At 38.5% G+C, this 16,528-nt stretch overlaps 1 pseudogene; it reads left to right on the forward strand.

Annotated features, from left to right (window-relative positions):
- LOC126471246 (heat shock 70 kDa protein 14-like) overlaps positions 1-16,528 on the forward strand; it is a 235,253-nt pseudogene that overhangs the window by 202,541 nt on the left and 16,184 nt on the right.

The following is a 16,528-nucleotide window of genomic DNA, read 5'->3' on the forward strand; positions in this document are numbered from 1 at the left end:
AGACACCTTCAAAGCCACGACATTATGTTCAGTGCCAGACTTCTGTCTAAATTGCTCAGATAGTCAGCTGCTAGGAACAGGCATTGCGTGGTATTTTTAGAAGAAACGAAAATTAAAAAAATTATGTTGGTCATTAAAATTTCCTGTACTGAGAAAGAAATAACATAATACCTTGCAACCTCCTCTGTTCTGCATCTACATTCATACTCTGCAGGCCACCTAATGGTGCCCGACAGAGGGTAACTTGTACGAATGTTAGTCATTTTCTTTCCTGTTCCACTTGCAAACAGAGTGAGGGGAAAATGACTGTTCATATGCTACCATACGAGTCCTAATTTCTTTTAAATTGTCTGTGCAGTCCATATGTGATGCTATGTTGGTGGCAGTAGAATTGTTCTGCAGTTGGCTGCAGATGCTGATTCTCTAAGTTCTCTCAGTAGTGTTTCGAGAAAAGAATGCCAGCTTTCCTCCGGGGATTACCATGTGGGTTCACGAAGTATCTCTGCAATACTTTCATGTTGATTGAACCTACTGGTAACAAATCTACCGACACGCTTTTGAATTGCTTTGATGTCTTCCTTTAATCCATCCTGATGTGGATCCCAAACACTCTAGCAGTACTCAATAATGGGTCTCACAAGTGATCTATACACTATTGCCTGCCCCCCCTCCCGTTTCCAGGGAAGAGAATGTTTTTATCACTTATATGAATGATATTCCATAACAGAATATTTGTTTGTAACCTATATAAAATCAGGTCACAGATATCAGGATATTTAGACTCAAAACTAAAGAAAATCCACTTCCGAACAACACTGTCTTCCATGCTCATGTGCAGTCAGGTGTCTGCTTATATGAACATGGTCTCCTATATAACGGACTTGTAAGAACTTTACAGTTAGTTGACTAGTTTTTGAAGCGATTGTCTCTGAAGCTGGGCGTTTTGCATTGAAATGCAATTTTGACGTTATTTTTGAATAGACTCGTCATTGATTTTGAAGGATATTATTGCGTTTTACTTAATAACGTGTACACATTTTATGGAAGCTTTAATGCTGCTTGGAAGTCCATGTTCAAAAGAAATGGACTTGGCTGTCTTTTAATCTAGGTACCTTAAATATCCTGTTAAATCATTGGGTCTTATCAATTGGTATGAGCCTCTTATGGTGGCTGTGAACCAGCACGCAATTAAGTTTTGCCATTTCATTCCCCCCCCCCCTTTTTGTCATCTCCGCCTTTTGTGGTGCTACAATAAATGCAGAACACCATGTATTAAGAGATACAGTCTAAATGTGTGTATTTTTAAACAGTGGAGACATTGGGCCATAGTGTGTAGATGGAGGGGGGGCGGGGAGGAGAGAGAGAGAGAGAGAGAGAGATTGTCTACATCTGACAAAGGACTTAGTATTTTAGCTTACAGTGTCAAACAGTCTTCTTTCAGTGTGCCTGTTTGCCACCAAGCACCTCCCATATGTGGTGAGTAGTAATCTATCTTTTTGATATGTAATTATCAGTTCCCTTAATTCTACTATAGAGTTTCTTATTGGAACACATAAAAAACTGAGCAGTTGTTGTGGTGAAAAACTACTATAACAACCTTAACTGTTTGCTTTCCAATTTTTTAATAAAAGAAGGAAGACTGACTAGTGATACCATTATTCAATATGTGTGGGCCATTTAAACATAATACTTTCTTCTTATTGCAGGAAATGGAAGTTGGATCCAAATGATAGTCGGCGTGCTATGGCTAAATTGTACAATGCTGCAGAGCAGTGCAAACACATTTTGTCCACAATGAGTACAGCTCATTGATTTATTGAGTCTTTGTGTGAAGGAACAGACTTTAGCTACAATGTTACAAGAGCACGATTTGAAAATTTGATTAGTGCAGCTGTGAAAATGTGCACTGCCCCCATAGAAGAAGCACTGAGCCAAGCAGGTATCGATTGCAGAGACATAAACAAGGTGAGTCATCTGGTAGAGTTACTACCATTTTACAACATTACCCTTTCTCCATCCCTTCCCCAGTCCCTCATACCCTTCCATGCCCCCAACCCTCCCATTTACCATTCCCTTTTGCACTGTGTAACAATTCTGAGTCAGGTGTTTCTTCTTGTGATAATGCTCATGTTCTATTTCTTATTTTTTATTTTATTTTATTATACTGTATTGCTCTTCTGTGTCAGTGATTCAAGGCTATGACCATAGCATCATACTTTCAGGTGAATTTTCAAGCTCTATGTCTACATATGTACTCGGCAAGCCATCTTATGGTGCATGACAGAAGGTACCTTGTACCAACACTAATCATTTCCTTTCCTGTCCACTTGCAAATAGAGCAAGGGAAAAAGCAACTGTCTACGTGCCTCTATATGAACTGTAATATCTCTTATCTTATTGTCATGGTCCTTAAGCAAAATGTACTACATTGATGGCAGTAGAATCATTCTTCAGTCAGCAGCAAATGCTGATTCTCTGACTTTTCTCAATAGTATTTCACAAAAAGAATGTGGTCTTCCCTCCAGGGATTTCCATTTCAGTTCACGAAGCACCTTAGTAATAATCATTTGTTGATCGAACCTACTGGTAACAAACCAAGCAGCCTGCCTGTGAATTGCTTCGATGCTTCCTTTTATGCGACCTGGTGGGGATCCCAAACACTCGAGCAGTACTCAAGAATGAGTTGTACTAGTATTCTATACTTGGTCTCCTTTACGGATGAACCACACATTCCACACGATATTAGGCAAGTGTACTAGTTTCTTTGGCTCTTCATTGTATGTCACAGATGCAAGGTTGTTGTGGTGGTGGTGGTGGTGGTGGTGGTGGTGGTGGTGGTGGTGATGGTGATTTTACATTATTCTCCAGTTCTTTTCACTTACCTATGTTTCCTGTTAGGAAACACTGTGTGTGTGTGTGTGTGTGTGTGTGTGTGTGTGTAAATTCTCAAAATATGTGAATGCATAATGTTTGCCTAAAAGAACAGACACCACGGTGCAGAATCTGCAGCTATGAAAAATTATATGTAAATTGAAGGGGGATAACTGCTGTCAGCTGCCGCAGGACGTTAAGTGGAATTGGTGGCGATGAGCGAAAATGTGTACCGGACCGAGACTCAAATCTGGGCTCTCCTGCATACTAGACAGGTGCAGTAACCACTGAACCATCCGGGACACAGTGTGAAATTTAAACTTCTGTGATTTCTCCAAATAAATGTAGGCAAATGCCAGAACGGTTCCCTTGAAAAGGATGTGGGCGATTTCGTTCCCGATACCTGCATACACTGAGCTCGTACTCTCACTTCCTTGTCATTGGTGGGCTATAAGACCCTAATCTTCACTTCTTCTTTTATTTACCATGAGTATTGCTGTCTAGTGTATACCAGCAGCAAGTGCAAGGCAAATAAATGAGAATATTAGTTCATATGTCTTAGCTGCTTCAGTTCAATTGTCAAGATTTTCAGCTCCGATTAGTCTGTCGCAAGCTGTGCTGCTGTATGTAAGAAAGCAAAATGAGTGAACTCTGGAAGCACTCAGTATTTTTAGATATGTTGGTCACAGAATATGGGAAGTAGGCAGAACTTAAGAGCTCTTTTTTTTTTATAGTGCATTTTGCCTGGTCTCAAGTTGATTATGGTTGTCTGATGTGTCAGTATGCTCAGTCATTCTAGAGGAAAACCTGTGAAACAGTCAATCATGCGGAAATAGTGTTGGCCACCAAACCTTTTATGATCAGCTCCACTGTATGCTCTGAAGCTAGCAAACCACCTCTTGTAATTGCATAGCAGCTCATCATGGTGTGAGAAGATTATAAAGTTTCCTCAGTGCAGAAGACACAGGCACACCATATCGTCGGTCACCCATTGACAGAAAAACACACTGAATAACAATTTGTGAGCACGTATCGAGCCTTTGGAATACATAGAAGTCAGGGGAAGCTCATGGAGGCCAGATGGATTGAACTTTAAAAAGGTAAGTAGGTTATTAGTAAATGTTACTACATGCGACATAAGAGGGTGAACCTTCCATCTACTAGCCACAATTACAAGAATTGTGCAGTTAAACATCTCACATACAAAGTTGTAATTGCCGCATGTGCCTTTAGAGTTGTTACCAATGCAGAATGTAAAATTTATTAATCAAACTCTAGAACCTGACCTAATCCATTCCCTGGAATGATTTATTGCTGTGCAGGAAGGGGTCATTTCAGCCAAGCACTTAATGCAACACGTAGAGCATTTCAGAGAAGGATGACGACATATGACAATGATTGTGAGTGCTGCAGTACCAAGTGCTACAGTGGCTCTGACTCTGGTGCGTGTAGCTTTTATTCTTTTGAGGTGGAGAGCCAGTCATCAGCATAAACCACCAACACTCCAGGTTTTAGTAGACTAGATCCATAGAGCATAAGAGAAAGTGAGAGTATAACTTTGTAGTGTGAATGTAGAGTAGGTGTAAATTTAGGAGTAAGAGAAAAGGAAGCACTGGGACAAGCCATGAAGGTTTAAATTGCCAGAAGTGAAAACAAGTGCAAAAAGAAGACTTCTAAGCAAATAGCAATAAGCAGCTTAGTAAGAAAGGTTTGATGCCGTATCTAACACGTCAGCAACTTGCTAGTTGTTTTGGGTATAAAATTTATTTGTAATTTGTACAAACAAGTAGTGTGATATGAAAATGGTGCGTCTTGTTCATGTGCGTGTGTGTGTGTAAGGGGGGGGGGGGGGGGCGCTTGTAAAGTAGTATAACACAATATAGTTAGCCTTTCTCAAATTCAAGGAAGCCATCGAGGCAACTATTTAATATCGGAAGAATTTTTTAATTAATATTGTATTTAACTTTTCTTGCAATATAAGACACACAGATAAATAACATTTACACTACCAGAAAAAAACTTTAATAATGAATGTAAAGTACATTCTTTTTGAAGCATGCAGAAATTTTTTAGATCTTCACTAATTTGTCAGGTCCTTTCTCTCCTAAATTATTTCTTAATTTTGACCAAACAAGCCAGTAGGTGGAGAAGATCCTCTCAATGGATGCAGTGCTAGCAGGGCAAGAAAAGGGGCCTAATAAAGTAATTGTAACAATGGGTTACATTTTGAATAAGTTAATAATAGGAATTTTAATTGAACTATCGTCAATGTGAAAAATAGAAAAAAACAATAAAACCCACAAAAACTAAATTTGACCCACTGGGTTGGATTTTTTTTTTTAAATACCCATGTTTATCTCAACTCTCATGTATGGCCATATTAGAGTAAATCTGAGCAGTGCATTGCCACAGCTATGAAAGCAGGCGAGCACGGGATGTTGTCACTGTAATAATTCAACAAGGCCAGTGCAGTGTTTTGATGTAGGTTAGCTTGTTGAAACAGTGAACTCAGCAGTACTGCATATACTAATGCAGCAAAGGGCAAGGCAGTTGTCCAAACTGACAGTGACAGTGACAGTGGAGTTTTTGGATACGTGACTGATAGTGCTGCATATGCATGAATGAATGGTGCACTGCTATTGACAATAAGTACAAGTAATTTTTGTAATGGATTTATTCTTAGTCTTGCAGCCGAATTGGGGCGACAGGGTTTTGCCAAATGAGGATACCATGTGGACCTGCCAATAAAAAGTCACTGGTTTGAGGCCACAGATGGACAACAGCTCTATACACTAAGTCCCTCCCCACAATTAGTCCCAATTTGCAGTGGACTACACCAGGTCATCTCCAGTAGCATGGCTGGACCACTGCTCAGAGTGCAGCAGGTATCCACACTAGGCATCTTCACATGGTAGGCATCCCCTACTGTGACTCAGCTGGGTATCAGCCAGGGCCACACAGCATCGTCAAGAACATGCTGCAAACGCTCGGGGCAAAAGCCGCATCAGTATTGTGTGGAATGTGAGCAGCCAGCACAGTGGAATTCAGTGGCCAGCTGGCCACTGATAGAGTCTATCGAGCAGCTGAGATGCCTCAATGTAAGAACTTGTTAGATTTGCAGCTGCCTTTCCTTGGAACCTCTCGGGCTCCCACCTCGCCTCCGTCGCCTGTTTGCACCGTGCTGGCTCATAGCCACTCCACCCTGCACCAGGGAACACTGTAGTTAGCACACTGGATTCATATTCAGAAGGACCAGAATTCAAATCGACATCGAGCCATTCACATTTAGGGTTGTCATAGTCCCTCCCTCTCCCCCTCTGAAATAGATATAGCATTTGCTGGGATTGTTCGTTACAGAAAAGCTTGTCCTATTTCCTTCCTCATTTTGATCATGTCTGTGCTTGTGTTCTCTCTCTCTAATTACAGTGAACGGTACATTGCAATCTATTATCTTCCTTTTCCTTTCTTTGTGGTTTTTGAGAAGGACAATGAGTGCTATTGCATCAGTTGTCACTTTGATTCCATACTAACCTGCAAGCACAAGGCTTCATTTCATATCAGTGTGATTCAAAGGAAGAATTTCACAGTAATTAAATTTCCAGAGATTTCCATGAATTTTGCGTTTAAGCAGGCAAAATATCTGCTTGCCATCTTCTTCCAGCGCAATGATGTGGAGCACATTTGGTAATGCACAATTCATCAGTTGTCATTTATAGAGTCTACTTTTCACAAATTTTTAATCCTGAAAGTGGTTCTTCATGTCAGAAGGTGACACTGGCATTGACAGACAGTCTGTCACTCCCTTGCCATTCCTAAAGCAGTTGACCTGATCTTAAACATATTTTATGTTGGCATCTTCTATACTGTTGCTGTTTTCCCCAATCTGTAAGACATGGTGTATACGACCCGGGACAACCGGGAGATCTGGGAAAAACCCGGGAATTTGTTCATCCAGAAGAAAACCAGGAAAAACCAGGGAATTTTTTAGAATTCTGGAAATTTTTCGTTGTTTTAGTTTCCAGTTAAATTTGTGTAACTTTGACTGGTAAGAACCAATACTCTAACAAAGGATATTACTGTATCCCACTACTCCAGAATAATACTGCAGCATTAAAACATGAACGAGAGAAAAAAATGAAAATAAAACTTAAATTGCAAACGAAATGCGCCATATAAATTAACACAGTGCACGTACAAGCGTCTGTCAACAGCAAAATGTGTTAAAGGCTGTAGGAAGACTATGCAATGCTTCATAACAACGAATTGCCTGCGATGAGTGTGACGTCACAACTGTTTAAATTAGATTCATTTAAGTAGTTACGAGCGGGCTCGTGCACACACGTATGAGTAATACCTTCTCCCACTTCTGGCTACAGAAATGTGGCTGTTGGCTGTGCAAGCAGCAGTAGCAGCAACCAGTCACATGGGGTACCTGGAAAAAATTTACTGGCGCGCCCAAGCTGCCACATTCACGCGTGCGCAGCAGTCCTGGATCTGGTGGAGGGTGGAGGGGGGGGGGGGGGGGCGGCAAACAGTTGTATCTGAACCGGGCAACAGTTGTGGGGGGAGAGGGCAGATTCATATTCTTGAGGGGGAAAAAACCTTTTACAAAGCACCTAACATCCAGCGCACGTCGGTCTGTCGATTGTTCATATGATTTTGAAATGCACCTCTGCTGATTTTTGGACATTTTTGAACACATTCTAAGTTGATTTTTGAATGCGTGCATAGTGTACATGATATCTCTGCCAGGGGAATCCTCATCACATCTAGACATGAACTTTCCTCCAGACAAAACGGGACGGGGCTATACGAGCTGAGCGGAATAAAGCCGAACCGGTGAATGCCAACTGCTGCTTGTTTATGTGGTTGATTTGGTTTTCAAATGTTCAGCGTTGTTATAATTACTAGCGAAATCCATAGATTCAGATTACCAGAGTTGAAATAAATGACTAACAGGAATAACAGGTAAGAAAGTTTATGTATTACCTTCTCGGTGTATCCAAGAAAGTGAATTTTGACGGAAAATTTTTGGCCACATCACTACATTAGACAGGGCCAGTTGTAGTCACGACCTAGCAGCTGCTTAAGTTCCATTCTAGGAGTAGTGCGGAAAATGCATTGTACGAACACATACTAACACCTAACCGGAGAATAATCGCTGGATAACTAAACCAGTGATTGTGGCAGGGTTAGTAAAGTTAAACGGAGAATGAGTTTTGACAGTAGTAGGAATAGTTACAGAGTTAGTGATGACAAGATTGTTTGTTAGTACGAGGAAGGAGAAGAAATGGGGACATCACACAAATTATGGAAGAATATGACGATTCCAAATTCATAAAAAAATTTTATTCTCGTGCATGAAACTGGAGCATATGAATGAAATTTGAAACTAGTTCCTAACATAAAGCTTTTTGATTGTAGTAGGAAAATAGATATTTTGTGTTGCTACTTCGTGAATTATATTGCTGTAATATAAAAATGATCATTATTGCCGAAAACAGTCTTCCTTATTTGGTGAGTGTTACAATTGCTGCAGTATTGGAATGGCCTATTTCATTTTATCCAGGAAACAGTGACAAAACAGATGTAGTTAGATTGAGAAACCACACCATTCTTGGGTACTATTTGTATTAACAGCTTTTTCAGTATTAGACGACATTTCGATTTATCATGTAGCAAAATGTTTGACAAACTTTGATGAGGTAATAGCTCTTTCGCAGAAAGGAAAGCACACCATGTAAAGCTGTAGCAAGATTAGAGAGAAAAATCACTAGGACCTAAGGATTGAAGAAATGTGTACTGTCTTGCATGTCTCTTGTCTTTACTGGTTTTAGGTATCCTATATTTAATTTTATGTCACACAGAAGAGCAAGTTATTAGCTAATAGGTAATAAAGAGTCCTGATTTTGTGAATAGTTCTCGTTCTCCTGGTTACAAATAATCTCATCCAGTATTAATTGCATTGCATGTTTTTTAAAAATAAGAGGGGCAGAATATCAAACTGACTGACTGGGAGAAGGAGAGACACTACAGGAATTTTAATTTCCACAGTCCTGAAATAGTTTGATGGGATCCGTTACAAAATATACACCTTTGAGTTACACAGAGCGAAATACAGTGATCTGTGGTATAAGAATGTTGTTTGAAGAGGCGTGGCACTGCACTTCGGCACACTTAAGACCAAATAACATCTCTTACATTTCCTCTCAGATATATGTTTTATGTATCAGACTCTTCAGAAAGATGTGCGCTACAAAATGAACTTTTTTGAAAATTTTTTTTTTATGTGTGCAGAGCAGTCTGAGCTATAGTGGAGGGTCTCTACGTGACACGTGTTTACGTTTAGTGATTTTTGTGTTTCCTCTTCGTTTACTGCTCTCACGTCAAATGAAAACAAGACAGATTTCTGTGGTTGGAAGCTATCAAGTGAATTAAAATACATTCACATAATTATGGTAGGCCAAAATGTGTTACTAGTTTCAGAATTTATTTTATTTCCACCTTTCTGACAGTCAAGCATTAATCACCTTGCAGAACAGTGTAGTTATTTTTGTCGGTTTTCTAAAGAAATTTGGCTTTTATTAAGCTTTCCTGCTGATGCAGTAAATTTGACACGCAGTGTTTAATTCCACTCCATTGGCTAGTTTCACCTGTTCACTGCATTTCAAGTGCACGATTCCATCTTCTAGCACGTACGGAATTATGCCATAATAAAGATCCAAACATGAGATAATACAGTACTGGTACTCCAAGAAAATTTACATCCTGAAAACCACACTGAAAAGCTTAATATGAGGTTGAGGCCTACATCATTGGGAATCTGGACATGCGAATGTGCGCTTTAAGTCAAACTATGCTTTTTAGTATGGTTCACGAACTTCCGATGCTCTTGGTGTGTCCTCTGATGTCTTGTTTCTCTTATGACATAATGTAAGAAAGATCTTTTAATGTTTTAAATGTACAACATACGGGCTTCCTACGTCGCCGTAGCTGTGCAAGCGTGGTGACGCCTCTTATCTGGTGCTCTCTGGCAACTGCTGAAATGAATCTATTTTTAACAGGTCGCAGTAAAATATTGAGAATTGCGGTTCGAAAAGCGATATTTTCAAAGTAAATTTCCTTTTACGCAAAAGGAACTATGTGCAAGAATATACAATAAATTTCTTAAATCGCAGAGTGTTTGCTCTCATTTAAAAATCAACTCTTTGATGACGAGCCATTTAGAAGAATTTTGAGCCCAGAAGATCAGAGATTTATGTCGGTATTAAAAATTTTACTGGCGTATTTGTGTGATGAATCTTAAAGTGGAACATGCACTAAACAGATCAACATTATATGTGAAAGCTTAGCTTCTCCTGTAGCTTATTAATATTCGAGACAAATATTCTATGTGAAAGCTTTGCTTTTCGTGTAGCAACACTATTGATATTAACTTAAGCCATCAACTTTTCCTTTGGTGGAATTCGAATTTATACTTTCTTAATACAAAAATATGCAGCATATATGTTGCTGCCCAGAACGTGTTTTTTTCCCCCTGAGTTTCATTTTGTAAAGTGCTGAGAAATTCTATGCTGCTGTATAAAACCATATCCGTTGAAAGGATTGACAAGTTTTACAGTTCTGACGGAAAGTATAATGTCACTTAACAGGGAAAAAGTGTATTTTCACACGGGAGAAAATGTATTTTTCACTGGGAGATCCAGGAATTTTTTCTCCTTGTCCCCGTATACACCCTGTAAGAGATCTGTGTGTTCCATAATTGTTCTATTCCAATGTTATAAGACTTATTCCACTGTCTACAGTAGATACCCTGTGGAGAGTTTGCTGTGTGAATGCCATGACATGTATCATAATGGTCATGTGCACTGATGTACATCCAGCACACATTGACACTGATATAAAGGAAAATTGGCTGCTCTTTTGGCTAGGCCATGTACCTTTTGTAGCTCATACAGTATATTCTGTATATTGTGTCTTTTGTGATGTACGTAGATTGCTGGGCTTCGTTTAGAAGGAAGATATCAACTCAAACTAACATTTATTTGTCTTGTAAAGTAGTTTTTTCTGTCAGATTTATATCTTTTGTGTTTATATTTTGAGATGTCTTACACATGAAGCTGTTCTCATCCTTATTGGTAACAGGTATAGTTGATTTGAAATAAATTTGTGATTGACTGTTCAGTGAGTCAAAATATGGGGAAGAGGCATCATACAATTGTTGTTCTTTGTTGCACTGCACATGCTTATTGTGATGCTGTCTCTAGAGAGCATGAGGATTTATAAGTGATACCATACTGCAAATTGTCTAGCATTGCTGCTGCTCCTCCATTGACTCACTTGTGAAACACAAAGCTGTTTCTGTCAAACAAAGTGTGCTACTTTACATATCATTTCACCTCTGTTATGATCTCTTCAAATACTAGTGTCTCCGTTTTCTTGTAATGAAGACGAAATACAAATTGAAGCAAACCGTTCTCTTATTTTTGTACAGCAAGTAAATGAACGATCTCTCATCATCCATTTGCACTTTTTGTACATCATCCACCTTTAATATACGTCCATGATTCTGCCTGAGATTTTGTATAATGTTTGTATGAGATTTGTCTTAGTGGATGGCGCACTATTGTTTTCCAGCATTTGTATACAAGAATTCGTTTCCTGACGGATGCATCATTGTAGCACCTGGTTATTGAAATATATTGTTCTGCATCAGTTTTGGGACAGAATGATCCATAAAGTGAAACAGCATGACTCTGTTATAGTTATGCTAAATAGCTTACAAATTACTGACAGATTGCTACTTACCGTAAGCATTGTGGCCCGAGATGCTGGAAATGGTGGCTGTGTGTGTGTGTGTGTGTGTGTGTGTGTGTGTGTGTGTGTGTGTGTGTGTGTGTGTGTGTGTGTGTGTGTGTGTGTGTTTTGCCTTCTACTTATGAAGCTGTGGCCAAAAGCTATAAGTGAGTGTCTTTTAATTGTGTTGTCTGCAACTTGTTGTTTCTTCTTCACAGTAAGTAGCAATCTGTCTTTTCCTACATTGCTGATATTCTTTTCTGGAGTTTCCATTGTTTGATTACACATTACTGAATTGTTTAAGAATTACTATATTGACGAGAGTAAGATTTATGTTACTAGTTACATAAGCTCCCACTTGTATGTCTATTTAACTTTTCAGACCTTTTCTTATTTCTACTAATGTTATGAGTGTACTACAGAATTGTGAAATATTTCTTTTAGGTGCCCCTGTGCGGTGGATCTGCGAAAATCCCGATAATTCAGCAATCTGTCTCAGAAATGTTTCCCAATTCAGAGTTATTATGTAGTGTAAATCCTGATGAACTGATTGCCCTGGGTGCTGCGAAGCATGGTAGTTATCTGAAAGAACCATTTGACCCAGGTTGTGATCATCTATCATATGATATCCCAGTTGTAACAAAATCAATTTTTATGAAGGTAAGGAACTCAGTTAGTGTAGTTCTGATTTAGTCCTATATCATCACATGATCTCCTTGTGAAGATCAGCAGTTAGGAACTTCTTGAGTGGCTTTGAATGGTTGGTGTGCGTAAATACTTTTATTATTATTATTTCTTTACTTTCTCAGACGTTAAGTCTGGTTAAAAATGGGACGTGACGCGGACCTTGATCAAGCGTCACTACCTTTTAACTGTACGGTATATGTTATATTGCATTTAGGAACTTTCGGGTAATTGAACATGTATCAATAATTACGGATTTCTGAAATTGTATATATAAGTTTGGATGTAGCTGTGTTGTATTGATGTAATGGTGGATATTGTGTGGTATGACTCCTGTAGTTGATAGTATAATTGGTATGATGTCAACTTTATTCTGATGCCACATGTCCTTGACTTCCTCAGCCAGTTGGTTGTATTTTTCAATTTTCTCTCCGGTTTTCTTTTGTATATTTGTTGTATTGGGTATGGATATTTCAATTAGTTGTGTTAATTTCTTCTTTTAGTGGTGAGTATGATGTCAGGTTTGTTATGTGTTGTTGTTTTGTCTGTTATAATGGTTCTGTTCCAGTATAATTTGTATTCATCATTCTCCAGTACATTTTGTGGTGCATACTTGTATGTGGGAACGTGTTGTTTTATAAGTTTATGTTGTAAGGCAAGCTGTTGATGTATTATTTTTGCTACATTGTCATGTCTTCTGGGGTATTCTGTATTTGCTAGTATTGTACATCCACTTGTGATGTGATCTACTGTTTCTATTTGTTGTTTGCAAAGTCTGCATTTATCTGTTGTGGTATTGGGATCTTTAATAATGTGCTTGCTGTAATATCTGGTGTTTATTGTTTGATCCTGTATTGCAATCATGAATCCTTCCGTCTCACTGTATATATTGCCTTTTCTTAGCCATGTGTTGGATGCGTCTTGATCGATGTGTGGCTGTGTTAGATGATACGGGTGCTTGCCATGTAGTGTTTTCTATTTCCAATTTACTTTCTTCATATCTGCTGATGTTACATGATCTAAAGGGTTGTAAAGGTGGTTATGAAATTGCAGTGGTGTAGCCGATGTATTTATATGAGTGATTGCTTTGTGTATTTTGCTAATTTCTGCTCGTTCTAGAAAGAATTTTCTTAAATTGTCTACCTGTCCATAATGTAGGTTTTTTATGTCGATCAATCCCCTTCCTCCTTCCTTTCTGCTTAATGTGAATCTTTCTGTTGCTGAATGTATGTGATGTATTCTATATTTGTGGCATTGTGAACGTGTAAGTGTATTGAGTGCTTCTAGGTCTGTGTTACTCCATTTCACTACTCCAAATGAGTAGGTCAATATTGGTATAGCATAAGTATTTATAGCTTTTGTCTTGTTTCTTGCTGTCAATTCTGTTTTCAGTATTTTTGTTAGCCTTTGTCTATATTGTTCTTTTAGTTCTTCTTTAATATTTGTATTATCTATTCCTATTTTTTGTCTGTATCCTAGATATTTATAGGCATCTGTTTTTTCCATCGCTTCTATGGAGTCACTGTGGTTATTCAATATGTAATCTTCTTGTTTAGTGTGTTTTCCCTTGACTATGCTATTTTTCTTACATTTGTCTGTTCCAAAAGCCATATTTATATCATTGCTGAATACTTCTGTTATCTTTAGTAATTGGTTGAGTTGTTGATTTGTTGCTGCCAGTAATTTTAGATCATCCATGTCTAGCAAATGTGTGATTTTGTGTGGGTATGTTCCAGTAATATTATATCCATAATTTGTATTATTTAGCATGTTGGATAGTGGGTTCAGAGCAAGACAGAACCAGAAAGGACTTAATGAGTCTCCTTGGTATATTCCACGCTTAATCTGTATTGGCTGTGATGTGATGTTATCTGAATTTGTTTGAATATTAAGTGTGGTTTTCCAGTTTTTCATTACTATGTTTAGAAACTGTATCAATTTAGGATCTACTTTGTATATTTCCAATATCTGTAGTAACCATGAGTGGGGTACACTATCAAAGGCTTTTTGGTAATCAATGTATGCGTAGTGTAGCGACCTTTGTTTAGTTATAGCTTGATATGTCACCTCTGCATCTATTATCAGTTGCTCTTTACATACTCGTGCTCCTTTGCAGCAGCCTTTTTGTTCTTCATTTATAATTTTGTTCTGTGTTGTATGTGTCATTAATTTCTGTGTAATGACTGAAGTTAATATTTTGTAGATTGTTGGTAGGCATGTTATGGGGCGATATTTAGCTGGGTTTGCTGTGTCTGCTTGATCTTTAGGTTTCAGATAGGTTATTCCATGTGCAAGTGTATCAGGGAATGTGTATGGGTCTGCATTGTAACTGTTAAATAATTTATATCTAAAAACAAAGATGATGTGACTTACCAAATGAAAGTGCTGGCAGGTCGACAGACACACAAACAAACACAAACATACACACAAAATTCAAGCTTTCGCAACAAACTGTTGCCTCATCAGGAAAGAGGGAAGGAGAGGGGAAGACGAAAGGAAGTGGGTTTTAAAGGAGAGGGTAAGGAGTCATTCCAATCCCGGGAGCGGAAAGACTTACCTTAGGGGAAAAAAGGACAGGTATACACTCGCACACACGCACAAAAAAGGACAGGTATACACTCGCACACACGCACATATCCATCCACACATACAGACACAAGCAGACATATTTAAAAATGTCTGCTTGTGTCTGTATGTGTGGATGGATATGTGCGTGTGTGCGAGTGTATACCTGTCCTTTTTTCCCCTAAGGTAAGTCTTTCCGCTCCCGGGATTGGAATGACTCCTTACCCTCTCCTTTAAAACCCACTTCCTTTCGTCTTCCCCTCTCCTTCCCTCTTTCCTGATGAGGCAACAGTTTGTTGCGAAAGCTTGAATTTTGTGTGTATGTTTGTGTTTGTTTGTGTGTCTGTCGACCTGCCAGCACTTTCATTTGGTAAGTCACATCATCTTTGTTTTTAGATATATATTTCCTACGTGGAATGTTTCCCTCTATTATAACCATATTGTTAAATAATTTAGTTAGATGTGAATGTGTTGAGGTGAACTTCTTTAGCCAGTAATTTGCTATTTTATCATTTCCAGGGGCTTTCCAATTGTGTGTAGAATTAATTGCTTGGGTGACTTCATGTTGCAAAATTATCACTTCAGGCACTTGTGGTATCATCTTGTATGTGTCTGTTTCTGCTTGTATCCATCGTGCATGCCTGTTATGTTGTACCGGGTTTGACCGTATGTTGCTCCAGAAATGTTCCATGTCTGTTATGTTTGGTGGATTGTCTATTTTAATGTGTGTGTTATCTATTGTCTGGTAAAATTTCTTTTGGTTTGTGTTGAACGTTTAGTTTTGTTTCCTTCTATTTTCCGTTTTTTTGTATCTTCTAAGTCGTTTGGCCAATGCTTGTAATTTCTGCTTCTTTTCATCTAATTGCTCTATTGCTTCTTGTTGTGAGATTTTACCTAACCTTTTTCGTTTTTTGTCTGATATTTCATTTCTTATAAATTGTGTTAGCTGTCCGATGTCTTTTCTCAGTTTTTCTATTCTGATCTGTAGCCTGTGTTGCCATGCTGGTTTTGTGGGTTTCTTCTGTGTATTGGTTTGTTCTGATCTCTGCCTAGTGTGTATATTTAGTGTAGTGAGTGCTCCTATATAAACCAATAGTTGTAACTCTTCCATAGTTGTATTTTCATTTATTTTGTTGTGTATGATTTTGTTGATAGTTTTTATTGTTGTTTCGACTTGTGGGTTATTTGGCGGTCTATGCAAGAATGGTCTGATGTCTGTATTTGTGTCTTTGTATTCTATATATGTCAGCTGAAATTTCTCTTCTATATCTAACACATGTGTCTCTTCGTGTTCTATTTGTGCTTGTTCTGGTGGCTGTCTTAAGATTTCGTTTTCCTCTGATTGTTTAATTGATGCGTGTTGGTCTTTGTTTGTTTGCTCTGGCTTTTGTTGAAGTTTGGAGAACAAACCTTCACCAAGGAGTCAAAAAGTATATTGCTCCCTCCTACGTATATCTCGCGAAGAGACCATGAGGATAAAATCAGAGAGATTAGAGCCCATACAGAGGCATACTGACAATCTTTCTTTCTACACGAACAATAAGAGACTGGAATGGAAGGGAGAACCCGATAGAGGTACTCAAGGTATCCCCCGCCACACACAATCTGGTGT

Source organism: Schistocerca serialis, chromosome 3 (assembly GCF_023864345.2).
Source record: "Schistocerca serialis cubense isolate TAMUIC-IGC-003099 chromosome 3, iqSchSeri2.2, whole genome shotgun sequence".
Taxonomy (NCBI): Eukaryota; Metazoa; Arthropoda; class Insecta; order Orthoptera; family Acrididae; genus Schistocerca; species Schistocerca serialis.